Source organism: Emys orbicularis, chromosome 6 (genome assembly GCF_028017835.1).
Source record: "Emys orbicularis isolate rEmyOrb1 chromosome 6, rEmyOrb1.hap1, whole genome shotgun sequence".
NCBI classification, from domain to species: domain Eukaryota; kingdom Metazoa; phylum Chordata; order Testudines; family Emydidae; genus Emys; species Emys orbicularis.
The window spans coordinates 104,466,854-104,487,062 of NC_088688.1; the positions used below are offsets into that span (position 1 = coordinate 104,466,854).

Sequence of the window (20,209 nt, forward strand, 5' to 3'; positions counted from 1 at the left end):
CCTTAATGAGATCTGTGACTGTATAGACCACATGCGAGTGTATTCTCAGATGAATTTCAGGAGTTGGTCAATACTCAAGAGGTTTTCAAAGCAATGGTGGATCAGAAGGGGAAAAAAGCCTATACCCAAGTTCTAAGAGCTTTTACAATTTTTTAATGGCTATAGAACTGCAGAACAGTTTTATTTTAAACTAGGAGCAAGTTTGGTGCTTATAAAGGTGAAAGATTAATACTGGATTAAACTAGACAGCACAGTTGTCTAAGGAAATTTGGACAGCACCATCCAATGCATCCCAATCTTGGTTTGGGAAACACCCCACTATTAGGCCTCTTGAGCAGAGATTTACCTGCAGCATCAAGTTTGTGGCTTTGTTTAGATGGTTTGGTTTTTCTTCCTTTAAACTACTGTTGCTGTGTGAAAACCCTCTACCCTCACACACAAGAAAGGGAAAACTAAACCAGATAAGAGGAGAATAGGGCAATTTACCATACACAAAATGAATTAAGTTTAAAAATATTTTTTCTCTAAACTTGTTTCCTACAATTTAAAAGTAAAGAATTTCCAAAGCTCAACTTAAGTTAACATAGCATGCCCCACTCAATATAAACCAGTTCTCTTCAGAAAAACCATAGCAGATCAGAAGCAGATCAGCCTTAAAGACATGGTTGTTAGGGGGATGTGTAGCAACTTCACTGTTACTTACCAGGTTCAAAGCACCCCTCCTTGCCCAAATTAAATTAAATTTGAGTTACATCTGTGTTCTAGATACATTTCCTCATCTGTATAATACAGCCTTGATAAAGAGGGTAAACGCAATTATATTTACACTAGGTGCTTACATTTTCCTTTACCTCAGCTACCTTTCTGAAGTGATAGAATTAGAATATAACTACTCCCTTCAAATCACAGAATAAGTATGTTCTAAAAACCACCAAAAATGTGTTTTTAAGTTCATTTTCATGACAGCTAATGTCCAGAAACTTATTTCACTGGAGCTGCTCCCCTGCCTAATTGAAAGACACATAACTGGAATCATAAACATGTTCCCCACTAGCTGAGCAGCATTACAGAACTTTTTTGCATTTAAAGAATGTATGCAAGCTAATTCTAGAAGTTTTATTGCTGTACTTTGTGTAGTTATGAAACTAAAGTAACATTTTGACAGTTTTTACTAACTCATTGTAAAAATAAAGATAGCGATTTTTATTTGATGACTGTGAGGTCAGGTGATAGTTCTTATCTTAAGCAGCAACATACTCTGCACAACAAAAACGATGTGTACTGCTGTTCCTCTTCCAAATTTAGGAAAGATACTCAAGCTGCCAGAGGTAACAGTGTTCACACCAGTACATTTTTCCATTAGTATAATAGGCTATGAAGGTAGCTTCTCTATGAACAAAGAGTTTATCCAGTACACTCAAGGATTTGCTATTCCATCTGCACCACCTGCTACAAAGTCAAGGGAAAGGAAAGGATGAGAAAATGCACACAAATATGTAGCATACTGCATTTCTCATGTGTTTACCAAAACAGCCAATTTGCCAGGGGCTACAGGTAATTACACCCCCACTGCAAGCCAGTTCCTTATTGGATTTAAAGATAAAATGACTTTAAACTCCACCCCCTCAAGTTAAGGTGGTTTAATAAGAGAAAAATGCCAGCTACACAAGACTAAGTTCTTCAGGGCACCAACCATATCTTATAGAATAAAGAGAGATGAGTGAGTAGCACACTTTTGAGTGCTGTAAAAAATAGTTTTGTAATTTGTCACCACAGTCCCCCTTTACTTCTGGCAGCGCTCATAATGTATGACAGTAGTTGCTGTACAGAGATAGCATAGTCTCTGTCCCAAGGAGCATACGATCTGATGATCATGCAGAGTCATGGAATAGCCTCCTCCCAAAACAAGTGGTTCTCAATACATAAATATATAACTTTCATTACACCACAGGACTAGTTTTCCCTGAAAATGGCATATAGTGTCAGAGTATGGACAGGTGCAGATGTCACCATTCTGACAGAATGAGAATAAGCTCTACGTCTCTTCCTTAAGCTTGCCTTGTAATTAGGCTGCACACATAAAGGGTAATATTTGCTATCCCAGAATTCAGTACATTAGTAATTCCAAGTAATCTTCATCTTTAGGACACAAATGTATATTTGAAAATTGATGGGGTGAGAATTCAGAGAAAGAAAAAAAGGCAAAGAATATTAACATGTATCCTTTACTTTTTTATTTGTGCTTAACAGAAACTCTGACATTGCTGGGGTGATATGCATCCTTAGAAAACATCTGATTTAATAAAAAAGTTTAACTTCAAAGTCAAATACACCAAAGGACAGGGACAAGAGATTTCGTATTTTTTCAACCCACGATTATTTTACTTGCTTGCTGGAACTTCACAACCACAGTCTAAACAGAAATTCCTAATTACAACCAGCCTTTACATACATACTTGGAGCATGGCTTTTAAACATTACCAATTCACAATTTAACAAGGAGGGAGGAGACAGAGAACTTTGTGTGTGGTCAATTTATTGACCGTTAAATTAGGCACCTGTATCAAATGCAAGCAGCTACTCAAAACAGGAGAGACAAAAAAAAAAAAAAAATGTTATGGAATTTGTGTGCACCAAGCTGCACATCATGTAGTTAACATTTGCATTGCATGGATCAGAAAACCAACACTTATGTTCACCTTCCTGCAGGATTAGGGAGAAATATTTATCTTGTTATGTTGAGGAGGTGAAATTCAAGTTCTTGTTCTTCAGTCACATATAGCTGTATTTTTATATCCGTGTGTCCAAAGCAAGTACAAGGACTTTAGCCTTTAAGAAATACAGACTCAGTTATGTAGTGTTTAAAAAAAAAAATCTTAGCTGTACATAAGTAACCAGACCAGAGATTTTTGTAGTGAGTCACTCTGGAAACCTCGCTGATTCATATTACAAGCATTTCTTGATATGTATCAACTTTCTAAAAGGGATATCTTGAAGTCAGAGCATCCTTTGAGACAGATTGGAAAATGGAAAAAAACTAGTTCAAAGGGATTTGAAACTTAGCCTGAAATAACTCAGAACACATTATTCATTCTGGTGCGTGGTAGTAAATGCTACTGTTAAGAATGTTGTGCCTTCAGCTCCATCGCTACAACCACCACCCCACCTCTCTACCTCCCAGTTTCTAAATGCCCAAAACCTTCTGAAAACATTTTTCTCCCCAGCAGATTATACTCTCAGTATAAAGTTAACTGATAAAAAAAAAAGTGATTAAGACCTTTTCAATCATTTGAGAGAGAAAAAAAAAAAAAAAAAAAATCAGTGAAACTGACTTTTTTTTTTTTTAAATATGCATAAAGATGCTGAACTTTACAAATTGAAACATTCCAGGTGTCAAAATCCTCACTGGATCCTCTGGGCCAGGTTACAAAAAAATATATTACATTACAAAATAGAATTAGGCAGTTGAAACATTGACTGTAAAATTTGTCCTGGGCATGTGTAAAATCAGTTTTGTATTATAATACTATTTATAGGACTTTAAAATAGTGGCAATGCAATAGCATTAGTGTTGGTGATGTGGTTTTGTGCTATTTCACCACGGAGTTCCATAATGGCTTATGTTTTTGACTATGCAATTGTGGAAGCACACAGTACAGTCAGAAGAGATTTGAATACTAATTTTTTATCCAAGAAACTGGGAAATAACACTGATGCTTAGAACAAGTCAACACATTTTGCACTTCCTGCACAGAATGTTTATAACTGTTAAAGCTATTGCTTTATGAGCACTTTAAACTTGCAATATGAGTTAGTGAGTGACTTCTGATGATCAGCAATGCTATCAAAAGAGGATTTAGATATCCACTGGACGGAGTTCTTCTCTCAGATACACCCCGCATCCCAATTGACTTAATCAAATGAAAGTGTGAGGGGAAATCAGGGCCATGAATATGCAATGGGGAAGAAGTTACTAGAGAATATAATGTTATTACATAAACATTAGCTTGAGCATTTTAAGTTAATGTTTCAAGCACACTTCAGGGGTTCTCAAGAACTTCACAATTTTGATTATATTAACAAAGAGGCAACTGTCAACTGTCGGGGAGAAGGTGGTCCATGATATATGGGCCTTACTTCTTGTAAGTAGGAATTGTTATTCATAAGAGATGGGAAAACAAAGAAGTTCTGAATAAGGGTGCTGTCCTGTGAGAAACAACTGTAGCTTCAGTCAGATTTTCTCCTATATTGCTGGAATACCCAGTTCCTGTTGCTTGTATTAGTGCATCACTCATCAGCATTTATGCCATTATATAATTTAAGATTCAACTAACAGCTTTGAGATGGAAGCTCTTACAGCAGTGTTTGAGCAGATGTCTATGGATCATGAGTCTGGACCATAGAAGCACTGCTATGCAAATGGCTTTTGTCACAGTGACAAAGCATCTGTCAGTCTTCAAAAAGCAACACATGCTGATATTTGTAACCAGGTCCAAGAGGCCTAGAATTTGAGAGGCTTTATTGACCCTCCATTCCACCCAAATAAAAAGCAGGGAAAGGAACAAAACTATCCCAAACACTTATCCTCAGCACCCTACACAGCTGCTTTCTGTCTGTTTTTACCATCAGGTAAGTTCAGACAAGTTGTCCAATCACATCAAAATTAGAGAGGTAGCAACCGCAAGACAACAAAACCAAATTGTAAAGTGACCTGCACAGATTCCAGGAGCAGCTGGAAGCAGTAAGGGGAGATTTAGTACCAGTAAGTGTGAAGTCTCATATCCAAGGAGAGAAAAAGGTGGGGAGGGAAGGAGGACATGGCCAAACAGCTGTACCCAATTACTTAAATAACACACAGTTTCATCTGGTCTCATTAATGCCACCCCAAGATTACTTTTTAATCTAACCAAACATTATGGCTACTGCAAGGATTGGGAAGAAAGTAGTCCACAAGAGGATCTTTATAAAAATGGCCCACAAAAAGTTTGAGAACCACTGTTTAATGAGAAGCACTTGCTGCTTTACTGGTGATCTTTTGAAAGGTTAGCAGATGCCCTGCTCATTATATTATGTAATAAGTCAGATATCTACATTTTTTAAAGCTGAGGATCCCTTGCTGTTACTAGAATCTCTATTGATGAAAGTCAAAAATAGTGGCCTTAAATGAAAATAAAGCAGGGAAGAAAAAGAAGTCAAGAGTTGAATGACTCCAATAGTTCAGAGGTGCACCACACTCACAAGCTGGAATCCCAACACACTTGCACAAGGACTAAATTAGGAAAAAAGATGTAATTATCTTTCAATCCACCTATGTGAGATGCCACTCCCAGTAGACTGTGCATATGTCCAAGATATGGATAATCCTCCTTCTGGCATTCTTCACCCAGCAGTGAAAGTTAATTGTTGACATTTAAGTTATCCTTGTTAAGTTTCAATGTTAATACCCACTGACATTGATAGGAGTAGTTCACATATCTAAGTGTTTTTATTTCAGGCTGTCTGCAGTGTTAGGCTTTTTATACATGAATGTTTAGTTTGTGGCAAGCTAGGGGAAGCTACTCCACACTAGCCTGCCATTCTCTAATGTCCAAGTGCACCTGCACAGTTAGTTAATGCAACCTGATCTTGTCCTGTTTCACAGAGGACTAGAGCAAAGGACATTAATATGCTGTTAGAGCACAACACGCTCATGTGGGGGTAGAGTGACACCGCAGCTTGCCATGAACTAACTGTTCCTGTAGACAAGCCACAAGTTATTTTGCGCCTAATAACTAATTGTAAGAGTAAGCTGCAATGGGGCAAGTCACCGTTCACACTAGTGAAGCACAACTACCAGAGGTGTTTAAATTGGTGCAGCTATACCAATTAAAAAAAAAATAAAGTTTATAGACAAGACCTCAGGCTGACGTCACTATGCCAGTTTACACACAAGGCTCATCTTCACTAGAAAGTTTAATTGTGTTTAAAAACTGTGTTTGAACAACTGAGTTAGGTGGCATGATGCTGATCTTGACAAGTAGTGTTCTGTATCTTGTCACAACTCAGTTGTTTTTCAAAAGTCCTGTTTAAATATAATTAAGCTTCCTAGCGAAGACAAGCCCTTTGAAATATAAACTAAGGCTATCTTCACAAACATAAGAGCAGAGACTTCAGAAAAAGTGGACCACAAAAAGGCAGCCTCTAGAATTAAATACCAGCTCACTAGGCCACTGCTATTGGCCCAAATTAAAGAAAGGAATGGAGATAAGAAAGCTGGAAATAATGGCTCAAGAACAGCCGACACGGAAGATCTACATTCTACTCTAATTTAGATCAGTTTTTAGTCAAAAGAAAGTCACAGCAAAAGAGCATATACACCAGCCCTGAGTTGATTAAAGTTCCTACTGGCAAAACAAAAGTGACAACCAAAGAAGTTTTAATCAATCCACCTAATTTATGATATTTTCAAAAGAAAGCTTATTACTGAGAGAGAAAAACATTCCATAAAAAGTCAAGAATCTGAATGTGTAGGTGCAAAACAAGACAGGAAGCAGCAATATCACACAAATTCATTCATGAAAAGCATTACAAATGACAAGTTCTGCTGGTATTTTATCCTGGAGTCAGATCTACATTCCAGAATGTTAAAACACGATTTAAGTCTGTAGTGGGAGGGACCAATTTTTTTTTTATTTTTTTTTTTAGAGACAAGAGGGTCATCATATCCCACAGCAAGCCTTATTGATGGCTTATCTTTCCCTCTCACTTAAACACATGCAATGAAAAGCTTGGGCACCTCATTTTTTGCTGAATAAGAGTAGTCCCGCAGCCAAACATTCTATTCTCCCCCTTCAGAGTTTTGCAAAATCTTTGAAGAGACTTTAAATATATATTGTTTGACTTCAGACATCAAATCTCATTTCCTCCTAAATTTTTGTTCCTACTGGGCAACACATTTCCTGTAGAAGGACTTGTTTAACATCTCAAATATATTTTGTCACAGAAAGGAGTACTAAAATTCATGATTCACTGGTTTCCAGCCACTTTGTGTGCACGCACGTGTGTAATATAGTACATGAAACTATTATATTTTTATAATGCTATACATTACTATGTGCAAGAATCAATTTTTTTGATAAGACAAACCCCATGATACAAAGAAAACAGTACACAAAGGCAATAAAACACTTAGAGAAACAAATGCTTCCATAACTATTTTCCTCTGAAACAGTTCATAAGTAATTAAAGCCACCTAAGAGAAGCTCCAGCTTGCTATTATTGTGTATGTCAAAAGGTCTTATCAGGCACCAGATGGCAAGTAAAGAAAAATTATGTGGCACACTTTGTTTCCACTATACCATTATTTAACACCTAAAATATCCATATTATACAAGTTAGCTACATTGTTGGAAGCTTCAAAGTGAAATATGAATCATTTAACAGGAAGCTTGATTACAGTTTGACTTTCCAGGATCAAAAGTACAGATTACTTTAAATAGCACAAGATACATAAACTAAGCTCAACTCGCTCCCATCCTTCCCGTGCTTTTCCCAAAGTCAAAAGCAAGGGTTTAAACATGACTTGTCCTAATGAAAAAAGTACACAGACACTGAAAGGCTATTTTAACTACACACTCTCCTATTTATAAAACAGCCCTCCTACAAGTTGCATGTCCTCTGGAATGGTGGCCGAATGTTTAGCATATCGGACACATAAATACCTTGCAATGCCAGCTACAAAAGTGCCATGCACACACCTGTTCTTATTTACCGTGTCACCTGAAAGTGAGAAGTTGGCTGCATTATCTCCAGTAAATGTAAACAAAGGTTTGTCTTAGCAATTGGCTAAACAAGAAGTAAGGACTGAGTGGACTTGTAGGCTCTAAAGTTTTACATTGTTTTGTTTTTGAGTGCAGTTATGTAACAAACAAAACAAATCTACATTTGTAAATTGCACTTTCCCGATAAAGAGATTGCATTACAGTACTTGTATGAGGTGAATGAAAATACTATTTCTTTTATCATTTTTACAGTGCAAATATTTGTAATAAAAAATATAAAGTGAGCACTGTAACTTTGTTGTAATAGAAATCACTATATTTGAAAACGTAGAAAAACATCCCAAAATATTTATAATAAACAATAATAGAATATCAATTGAAATTTAACAGTGCGATTAAAACTGCGATTGTTTGGGCTTAATTTTTTTAATCTCACGCTTAATTTTCCTCATCATTTGACAGCCCTGCTCTCTCTCTTTTTTTTTAAAAAGTGTGTCTCCAATAGTAAGCAAACTTTTCTATTAACCTGTCGATTTAATAACTGAAAATTTAAGTTGTGTAAAAAATGACAAAAGAAACCCAAAGCTTTTTAGAAACTTTACACCAATAGAACCATTTTCACTGGTACAAAATGCCCTTAAAACATTTGTTTTTAATCTATGCACACACTTTTCTGGAGTATTTGAAACTTAAATATTGTATGACTGGACCTGAAAGTGAAATTGACTATGAAGTTAATTTCATTTTCATTGTCCAAGTTGACAGAAATACAAAGAGTGAATTGGATTTTAAGTTTCCAATTTTAGTACTCTAATGTACATTTTCATAGATCACCATTAATCAAAATAATTAAGAGCAATAGCTTCTTTTCTTACTGAAAACTTTTAAAATTAATAGGTGTTTGCGTTTCTTTAGTGTTCTTACCATGCATTTTGTATATAATTAGTGTTTACTGTACAAACCTTCATTGTAAGTTAAAGAAATGCCAACACAAACATTTCCTTCCTCTGAACAGGTCTACATGGTGCTCACAACACCAGCAACTGCTGGCACTTTGCCCAACCTAGAGGGTCCCATCATTTCTAACATTAATGGAAATGCACCCATGGAAGCACTGGTGAAGAGACAAAGGCCAAAAATAAAAGACCCCACGTTTTCATTTTGAGCACAGGAAGTTAACCCCCAGATTAACTACAGTGATGCCTCCATAATATGTAAAAGCATTCCTTTTTCACCTGGAAAGAAGATCTTGGGGTTTTAATCACATGGCTTAGGTCCTGGATAATCTAGAAGCCTCCTTTCTCCTCAGATCTTATCCCAGAAGCAGAAGGGGGCTAAAGCATTCAAGTAGATAGTTGCAAAATATGACCATAAAGATGGGAATAAGGTTTTCCCAATGGAGGACCTCTGTCTCCCCCTCTGGTCCAACAGAACTAGAGAGTCAGCAATATGCCCCAAAAGTCAAGACCCACCTATTTACACAGACTTTTGCTCTATTTTATAACTAATGTTGTAGTACAATGGATGAACTAAATAGCTACAGCCATCTAAACACTCAAAGCATACTGTTGAAGTTAATGTTTTCCCATGGGCAGGCTACATTGCCAGATATTGCTAGTTCCCATCTGATAAAAGACAATGAGTGCACCAAGTGGAAAATGGTTGGTTCTAGATTAAAAAAAAAAAAAATTATAAAAGCAAATACTGAGACTGTCATATATATATATGCGCATGCCAGCAAAGCAGTCCTAGCATGGATGCACCTTATACTGGCAAAGCTGTGTTGTTGCCGATACAGGGGGTCCCCGGTATAGGTCTTCCCCTCATCCGAGGTTTCAGATGTCCATCACTCATCAATAGGGGAACATGTTCCGATTCACGTTGGTCCCGATCTGCATCTCCGTCATTGGCACTTACAGTACTATACTCGCTTCACCTTTTGTGTTGCTTTTCTGTGGGTGCTTACTACCCACTGGCAGCCAGCACTCCCCCCCGCCCCCTCCCCCAGCACCTCCCGTTCACAGGGCCGCCAATCAACTCTTCTCCCTCCCTCCCAGTGCCCCCTGCCTGCCGTGATCAGCTGTTCAGAGGTATTCAGGAGGTGCGGGGGGGGGGGGGGAGGGAGAGGGAGGAGCAGGGACAGGGTGCGTTCGGAGGAGGGGATGGAACTGAGTGGGGCGGGAAGAGGCAGGGTGGCCATGAGTACGTACAGCTTATTCCAAGCCGCCACCATCACCACCAAGCAAAACAAGCTATACAAGCAAAAGTGCAGCTTTGCTGGTATAACTGCAGCTATGCTAGGGGCTTTTGCCAGCACAGCTATGTCAGTCACAATTCAGACCTCACCATACCCCTCACTGACATAGCTATACTGCCAGAAGTCTGTAGCATACACCTGACTATGAAATATTAGTTAATACAATTCAAACAAATACACTAGCGGGCTGAAAATATTCAGCCTCGCTCAAAAGAAGAGCCATCATGCTGTATTAAAAAAAAAAATCCATACAATAAAACCTGAAACCATGTGTACGCCACCATTCCTAGACGTGGACTGTTTTAGACTGTAGGCATGTTTTGAGAGTTCTGAATTTGGCTGATCCAAGACCAAAACCACTCCCCTTTTAAATACATGTGCTCATATTTGGTTGCTAAATATTAAATATTTTACAATCAGACAGCATAAGAAGTTCAAATACAGCCTTTTTGATATTGCTAGCATTCTAATTTAGCTGTTGTCAGGTTTATGTAGGACAAAGTGAGAACTTTAATAGCTTTTTTGAAGGGGTAGGGAAGGAAGGGAAGAGATTTTTAAAGGCATAATTAGACACCTAATTCTCAGAAAAGTCCCTCCCCAGAGATTTGTGCATCACCAGTTTATTTAGCTAGAAGAAAACATAACTTGAAGCACAGATGACTTGCAATTAGACTTCACAGTGTTTCTAATCAATTTTGTTAGGCAATTGAGGGGGTATAGACAACGTTTTTGCTTGAGACCACCAAGAACTGTGGCACTATCACACATCTCATGGGATGGTAGAGAAAGAACAAGATCTGTCTGAGAATTCATGTGACTTAAAGTAGACTTATGTGGACGGTTTTCTGGTTTTTAAAATGAAAACTGGAAGGAATGTAGTGACAAGTCAGTGACTCAACATAACCCCCAAAATATGTCCTGTAAAAGACTTAAGTTGTTTTACAAAACGATGGTTTAATGTGAAAGTTAAAGAGTGGGAAAGCAATGAGAGTTTGAAATGACAGTACATGACTTGCATTTCCTCAAAAACATTAAAGCAATCACATTTCTTACAATTAAGATGTGTGGAAGATCTAGTAATTCTTGGATTTCATTGGGTACTACACTCTGGTTACTTCAGCAACCAAGCATGCTGTTTCTAAGGCCTGGTCTACACTTAAGTTTTGCTGGCATAAATGGGAGTGGGATGGGGAAAAGTCACCCCTAACTGACATATGCCTATGCTGGCAAAAGCCCCAGTGTAGATGTAGTTATACTGGCAAAAGAAAGCATTTTGCTAGTATATAGTCTAATTTGTTCAGGGAATTGGTAGAAGCTATATACCAGCAAAACCGTATCTACACCAGAAGGGTATGCTGGTATCGCTATACTAGCAAACCCTATGGCAGTTATATTTAAACACAGACAAAATTTTCAAGAGTGGATGCCTAAGATGTTCTGAAGAGCTGAACCAACAGCTCCCCACTGAGGTCAGTGGGGAGCTTCTGCATGTCCAGCACTTCTAAAAATCTGGCCACTCATTGAAGAGCCTAATTTTAGGCATCCACTTGTAAAAGAAATCTCCACCAGGAGCTGTACAAATGAAATGGACACCCAGTTCCTCCCCACGCAGAAAACAAGACAAATGAACATGTTAAACAGTAAAGAAGCTCACTTTTTTGGCCCAGGCACATCTACTACTCATAAGCAAGGACTTTGGTAATGGCCAAATTCATTATTGCTCTTAAAATTTTCAATCCTTTTATTATGTTTTTAAACTATAAAACTATCATTACATTATAGATGTGGCTCATTGTAGGTAAAGATGAAGGGTTGAGTTTTTTAAATTGCTTACTGAGAGCAATACCTTGTGTGTTGGTATTCTCCATTTCCCCCCTTCTGAATTCTAAGATCCACATTTTATTTGTAGGCTTTTGAGGAAATGTTTAAACCCTGCATGGATTAAGATCCACAAGAAGGCCATTGTGCATTCCATGCTTATCCTTTTTCTCAAACTATCAGCATCCTTGATAGGACTTGTACTGGCAGAACACAGCATTTCTTTACAACATACTTTCAGGAAGAGTACTCAAGAGACAGTGTGCGCCTTCATAAATCCAATTCACTTGAGGTTTATTAAAGTGCATCCATGTTTCCACGTTATCTAGAACAGGAACAACACAACAGCCTTCTGGAATTCATCTGAACACCAAAAGCTTCACATGTTTTACCATGGTCATCGCTTACAATACATTAGGAATAGGGAATGCAAGTTGCCAAGAGACTGGAAAAGGTACAGACATGACTTACTTCCCATTCTGGTCAAGCTACTGTCACTTCCACTGAGGGTTGGTTGATCTGCCATTTGTAGAGCCCACAAATGGCAGATCAGGAGGCCTCCAAAAGATATCTTTCTCACACCACCCAACCCACTCCTAGCAGAAGCTTTTTATTCAGCTTTAGGCCTGTCCTGTTTCCAGGTTCTGCAGTAGTCCTGACTGATGAACACAGACACAAATCTATTCCCTTAGGCTAGGTCTACACTACAGCGGGGGTCCGACCTAAGATACGCAACTTCAGCTACGTGAATACCGTAGCTGAAGTTGCGTATTTTAGGTCGGCTTACCTAGCGGTGAGGACGCGGGAAAGTCGACCGCTGCCGCGCTGCCGCCGACTCCGCTGCCGCCTCCTGCCGAGGTGGATTTCCGGAGTCGACGGCAGAGCGATCAGGGATCGATTTTACCGCGTCTTCACTAGACGCGGTAAGCCGATCCCCGATAAACCGATTGCTACCCGCCGGATCGGCGGGTAGTGAAGACAAAGCCTTAGATGTAGTCACAAGTTACCTTTGATTTCAAGCATTTCACATTTCAGGAAAGAGCGAATACATTACTCTTTAAATGTTAATCCTAGTTAGCCTTACAGCAGCCTGCAAATTATTGCAGGTCTCTCCTCCACCTCCCCCCACAACTTACATAATTGAACATTCTCCATTTTATCCCCAAAATTCCCTGATCCAAGGAAATACTTGCAGCCTTCCCCTACACAAAATATATAACCTGTTGATTTATAAGTTACTACACTACTTATTCCAACAGCAGAAAATTGGTTTACACATGATACAACAAACTGGAGGGGGGGAAATCTTATTGGCCAGAAGTCTGGCACAGGTACAAGTATCTAATTTCCTACCCAATGAATAATAAGGGAGACTGCTGAGTTGCCAGTCAGAGGGATGGGTGATCAGAAAGGCTAAGAGAAAGAAAAAAAAGCAGAGAAACAGAATGCCCATGAAAGATGGTGCCACTGGGGAAATGTGCTAATTATAGATGTCATCCACACAAATAGTGCCTTAAAAAGAAAGGTGTGGGGCCAGGGAAAAATGCACTGCTGAGGCTTGGTCTACATTTAAAATTTAGGTTAACAGGAGTGTGAACAAACCATACCACTGACATAGGTACGCTGACCTAACTCTAGTGTTAAGACACAGCTATATCAACAGAAGAATGCTTTTGTCAACGTACCTACAGTTGTTCAGGGAGGTAGTGTTCCTACACCAATGGAAGACCCCTTCTATCAGTGTAGGCTATAGCTACACTATGCCGTTATGCCAGTGTAGCTATGGCAATGTAGCTTCATACAATCAGGTAGTTGTTAGTTTTGCCAGAAAGGCTAGCAACCCAAATAGACTGTTACAAAACTGAAATTCATTCACTGCTGCAACATACAGTTTGATTTTCGGAGGGAGATAACTTCTAGCATTTTGTTACAGCCTGGTAACTGTAAACTCAGTTGCAGTTGCCAAGGCCAAGCAGCTTACTCTGCAAGTCAATCCCTAATTTACATTATTTTTAAAACTTTTGGATAAAAAAAGTCTCTATTTGGTTAATGTGTGAAATACATAAACCAGTTTATTACATTTTGGGGGTTAAAAGGGAAGAAGCACAGTTTTTTTTTTTTTTTTAAGTGTGGTGAATTAACAAGAACAGCTCAAATCAAAATTAGCAGGCTTGAATTATTACAACAGTGAATGTGGATTGTTTAAATGATGTGCAGGCCAAGTTTAGACAAGATATTGTAACTCATGTTGCTGTTGTACACTGTATCAGCCACTGCCTTGAGCTTGCTATTCTAAATCAAGATTATCCCAGACTCAAATTTTGAAAATCCTTTTCAAATTAGACACGATAGATTTTGATCATTGTGTATCTCGTTCAGAATATATAGCAGAAACTCAGCCAGGGGCTGATACAGCCCAAATTAGGGGGCATTCTTAAGGAGATCAAAAGGAGATTCTGTTTTGTTCTCCAGAATATTGGCTTTCATTTTTAAGAGAACAAAGTCTCTAGCTTTTATGGCTGCAAAGAAAGTGTAAGCACTGTGAACCAGATACAATTGATACCTTCATAAGAATCTGCAGAAGGCCTGGATTGGAACAATAGCTCTGAGGGGTGTGAACTGCCCATTCATTTCATTAAGGTGTTAAATCCAATGCCTGCGGATGATCATTTAATTGTGATCATTGTTGGCCATTCCATTCCTCATGTAAGAAGTGAGAGGGAAAGTTACAGACCTGCATAATTTTGGTGCCAGACGCGGATGGAATTTAAGACATACAGCCATTTCCCTCATCCCAGCCATTTCCCTCGCCCCACAAAATAAAGGACCTAAGCCCAAGGAGCCTAGCAGAGCACGCTGACATACTGAAGCACTACAGAGGGGGAGCAGAGCAGATCTAAAGGAGTCCAGTGAGCACACACACATTCTGAACATCTGCACAATCGACAATAAGCAACATTGCATTTGGCAACTCACATGGGTGGAGCTTGGAAGAGTACCACCACCTAATCCCCTTACCCCATCTATCTCCCCATATCCATCCCCTGACTAAAGGCTCTTACTTTTCCAGGAGACAATCTCTTGTTATTCAAGGTTTTGCAAGAGCTAGAAAGTGCTAGGCTGAAGTTCCCAGCAATGAAAGACTGCCATCTTTAGGTATGGCAAATCTGAGGGGGTAACTTTTCTGCATCTTTTGGAGACAAAGCTGCTGGGGGAAATGAGTAAATAAAAAAATATATACATCAGATCTGACAGAGATGCCAGATTTAACAGGCTACAACTACCACAATTCACATGATTTCAATGCTTTGACTCCACATACTGACCTGGTCATAAAAAGAGACATTGGCTCATTGTGGCAGTGCACAGACTGTCTGCTCAACATTTTACACATGGACTGAGTGAGGAGAAAGGTGCTCTGTGTCCACAGTTGCCACTGAAATTATACTCAAATTACACAACAGATCTACAAGTGACAATGCACATGCAGGTTTAACAGACCTTTTAACTGCCACGCCATCTGCCTTTCTGGTTACAGTGCTCTTATTAGCAATATGCATCTGAAGAAGTGAGGTTTTTACCCATGAAAGCTTATGCCCAAATAAATCCGTTAGTCTTTAAGGTGCCATCAGACTCCTTGTTGTTCTTATTAGCAATACCATTCTTACCGTCCCTTTAGCTCTGCAGTGGAAGAATGTGGGGTTTTCACAAACTTAAACAAGCTCCCCCACCCCACACACACACTTTTTATATATAAAAGGAGCATATGTATATTTTCACATGAACAGACATATGAAGCAAAAGGACTTAATGCAGATAGAACTGAGCAGCCCTGCTCTAGTTACTTTGAAACACCAGACACTATTCTCTACGGGCTTGAAGGAGGTCAGGGGAAAAAAATCCCAAATTTGTGGACACATTCACAATAAGCACTCAACTTCAACAGCTGGCAGCACAACAGCAGCGTTGTTCTGAATGATCAGATCTAGATTTCAAATTAAAGGGACATTATAGTTAATACCATTTCAGTATTAGAATTTTTTTACTTGAGCTTAGACAGTTTCATTTTTAATTGCCACTCTCAGGTGAACACTGATAGAGGCATTTTTATTTTATAATAAAGCAAAGACAACAAAAAAAGAAGGCGCAAGAGTCAGACACACTTTAAAAAAAAAAGAAAAACATGGAAAAATCCTGACACAGTTGTCCAAAACAAAACAAGAACATAAATGTCTTTACACAGTCACAAATGCAATAATATCCCACTAACTTTATTTTAGAGACTAAGACCTCAGCCTGAACACTGGGACTGCCAAAGTCTTAGCTGCCTATGGACAATGAAGTTCCGAGCCTAGTATACAAGATATACCTTCTCTAACTAACAAGTTGTTCACATTTCATTTTGCAGATTTTACTAGGCAAAGTTATATTATGTTTTACAAACAAGACTTAAATAATTCCTGCTGGAGTCTTGTGCTGTGTCAGCTCATTCATAGTTATGAAAGGTACAATATATTATTATATTTTTCATATTCACCCACATGGTAAAAAGCAGTCAGCAAGTTCTTAAAGAACAAAAAAAAAAAAAAAGATGTCCCGAACAATATCCAACACTCATGTTTGTGAGGACATTGTTAAATAGCTTGATGACAAATCAGAATTAAAAAATATGAAACACTCAGCTGTTTGTAATAGTCCTTGAAATTGATTTCAGCTTACTAGCCAACATGTTTTTTCTTGCATCATGTGCTCACATTGGTTTGTTATTTTGAGACTGCTCATCAGTGTGCTGGGTAGCTGACACTATGCTGTTCTTAAAAACAAAAAAACAAAAAACCTGCAGCAAAAAAGAAGGGTGGGGAGAAATAAGAATTCTAGATTCATGGGGAAGGGAGAAAAGCAGGTAAATAATTTCCATCCCATCATACTTTCTTTAGAGAACAATTATTTATTTCTTCAAATTAAACAAAAAACAAAACAACAAAACAAAAACAAAACAAAAAAAAACCACCACCACAATTGTAAAGAGATAAAGGTACAAGGGAAAAAAAGTCAGACCTTCAATGACAACTCATTATTAAAGCTGATACTTTCCCTCCCACTAATATATACAAATACAGGCTTACATTTATCTTTGTAAGGTTGTCATAATAAGCCACAATATTTAAGCAAATAACAAAAGCTTACTCTAAAGCTCACAGAAGTCACACCAGATAGAATTAAGGGTTAAAAGATGAGACATTCAGATCTTCTGCATCAAGTTTTAGCTTGTAAACAGAAAGTTCAACCACAGGCAGCAGCTTTGATGTATCTCTCTCTAATTATTTCAATCACAATGCAGGTACCTTTATGGAACATGTTTAACTCATATTTAGAGACTATTGAGTGGTAACAGAGCAAGAAATGTAGTAAGAACCATGTTTAACCCATATTTACAGCATATGGGTACAAATAGAGCAAGAAGTGAAGTAACAGGCAGCCATCTAGATTTTCAGTACAGTTTTCTACCATTGAACTCTGCTATAGACAGGGTCCAAACACTTACCTTTTGTAAGACAGTAGCAACAGACATGATAGGTGCTGTATGGACATACAGTCCTGTCCCTGTTCTCACCAGCAATGTGTTAACCAATGTGGCCAGACACCCCAATTTAGCCACCTTATTTAATACCACTAATTTAATACCCCCTTGAGAACTTTGGTCGGGTCTGGGCAGGTAAAAGCTACCACATCACAGGCCCTAGTAGTTACTCCATCCGTGGTAGCACCAACGCCTTTAAGTTCGCTCTTACAGCAGAAACAGACCGAAGCATTTCCAAGCGATGCTACAGCCCAGAGGCCAAGGCAATATCTGGGAATGCTATATGGCAACAGCTACATTACAATGCTGAACTGCTAGTTGGGTCAGGCGTCACGGAAGACACCAAGCCCCAGAAGACGGTCGCTAGCCATACTCCGACCGGGACCTTGGCTGCAAAAATCTATTTCAACCTGTTTCTGGAGAAAAAAAAAAATCACATGAACGCCCTTCTGGCTAACAGCGCTTCCGCTTCCAGCCAGGGCAGCGCTTATCCTATGGCCATGGTCCTTTGCCAGCAGTGTGCTCTGCCAGGGGGCTGGGCTGGTTCCCTGCCGGGACACCTCGGGGGGTTCCTTGCACAGCTGCGCGCAGGAGTTAGCCCCGCGGAGGCGCCCCCAGGGGGCTGCGGGGGGGGGAGAAACAAAAGGCGGAGGGAGCTGCCCTGAGCCTCACCTGTCACCCCGGCCTCCCGCGAGCATCCCCCGGGGGCGCCTCCGCGGGGCTAACTCCTGCCGCAGCTGCCGGGCCCGAGGGAGCCCACACAGTGGGCTGGGGGAGGGGGATAAAACGAGCCTGGCACCAGCGGGAGCCCGGCAGGAACAGCTGCGGCGGCCGACCCCGGCCGGGCTGGGGCGCGGCAGGAGGAAGGAGCCGTTCCCACCAAGCCCGGGCCCCTCCTTCCCCTCTCCCGGCCCGGAGCGCGGCGCTGCCCCCGGGGCACGGAGCGGGACAGCGGGTGTCTCTCGCGGACCCTGCCCCGCGGCTCGGGCCGGCCCCAGCGCTCGGGCAGGGGGGCGGGATCGAGCCTCCCCCCGCCGCCTGTCAGGACCCCGCTCACTCACCTGCCGCCACCCCCCGGCGCAGGGGACCCGCCTCCCCGCCCGGGACTCACCCCCGCAGCCGCTGCGCGCCCGGCCGAGACCGCCTGCTGCAGCCTCAGGAGCAGCCAGCCCCGCCGCCGCCGCTGCTTGGGGAGGAAGCGGCCACCATGTTACTTTCACCCCCGCAAGCGGCTGGAGGCGGATCCCGGACCCGCCCAGGAGGCGGGGGAGGGGGGAGCGGGCACACACTGGCTGCGCCGCCGGCCGCTTCACCACCAGGGGGCGCCAGAGCGCAACGGCTGCCCCGCGCGGCCCAGCCCCCGGCGTGCGCAGAGCGCCGCAGCCGCCTAGCGCCGCCTTTCAGAGACCCTGGGCCTGGTGCAGGCTCAGCTTGTACCCGTAATACGGGGCTGTGAGGGTCATAGCAATGCAGTCACAGTGATAGCGCAAGCCGTGGTGCTACACCAGCTGGGAGGAGTTATTATTATAGAGGTGTAGCTTATTCCCCTCCCCTCTACAGGAATAAGCTATATCCATATAAACACATTTATTCCTGTGTCCTAGTTCCCCCATCCCTGTCAGCACAATAACTTCTGTGTGAAGACAAGCCCTCGCTAACATTTCTAACTTCGGTGCTTAAAGTTAGGTACCTAAATAAAAGTGGAGGTGCTGAGGGAAAGAAAAAGATGCACCTGCAGCTAGGGGTGCTAGAATAATGCAGGGCCGCCCAGAGGATTCAGGGGGCCTGGGGCAAAGCAATTTTGGGGGCCCCTTCCATAAAAAAAAGTTGCAATACTATAGAATACTATATTCTTGTGGGGGCCCCTGTGGGGCCCCAGGGCAAATTGCCCCACTTGCCCCCACTCTGGGCAGCCCTGGAATAATGTGTAGAGGGGATGCTGAGAGCCATTGAATCAAACTGTAAACCCTGTATATGATGGAAAACACTTCAAGCTAGTGGTAAGTGTAGGAGTACCCCTAGTTCCAGCACCTACGCCTGCAGCGCTGGTGCTGACTTGGTAGTTTTACACTTCCTTTGCACTGGTGCAAATGACTGCCTGTGGGAATCAAACCCTGAGTGTTTCAGAAAGCACTTTTGACTCCACATACAGATAGGGAGGCTCTCCAGGCGCAGAACTTTTACAAGCCTACAAGTATTTATACACCAACGTAATCAGACACACTGCACTCATCCATTAAGGCATTTATATTTATGCTGTTGAAAGTGCTGACATTTTACTTTACCATCAAATACTAAAGAGCTGTGTGTCTTCCAAAGCAGGCACCATTTTCTGCAGTGGGAAAAAACATAAGTGCTAAACAAATACAAGAGAGCTCATGCATTTCTTCCCTCTGTAAACACAACAGGTCTTTGCACTAATTTTTCAGAGACCAAAAAGCACCAATTTCCTTTAATGTTAAAGGTCCCATTGTTTCCTTTGAGGTAAGCTCTCAGCTTTTTTTTTTGTGACCTACAGTGGGTGCACTGCTGAAGATTCATTTACAAATTATTTCACATCAAATCTCTGGCAAAACTATTGAAGTTAAAGATTAAGGATCGAGGGCCTGATCCTGTATCCCGTATTCATCTGTGTAGTTTTTAGACCTGATTCTATTACACCAGTGTAAATCAGAAGTAATTCCTCTGAAGTCAATGGTGTTACCCCAGTATAAAGTCACTGAAAATGAGAGGAGAATCAGGCCCATTGCATGTAATGACACAAAATGCGCCAGAAAGACTTCTTCAAAGCCT

At 40.8% G+C, this 20,209-nt stretch overlaps 1 protein-coding gene across 1 annotated transcript in view; it reads right to left on the minus strand.

Annotated features, from left to right (window-relative positions):
• Window positions 1–18,582, minus strand: part of DENND4C (DENN domain containing 4C) — a 108,108-nt gene extending 89,526 nt beyond the window's left edge. Inside the window, exon 1 of the mRNA XM_065406964.1 lies at window positions 18,528–18,582. The gene's annotated coding sequence lies outside the window, so the exon portion shown is untranslated. The remainder of the gene's footprint in view (window positions 1–18,527) is intronic.
• Between the last annotated feature and the right edge of the window lie 1,627 nt (window positions 18,583–20,209).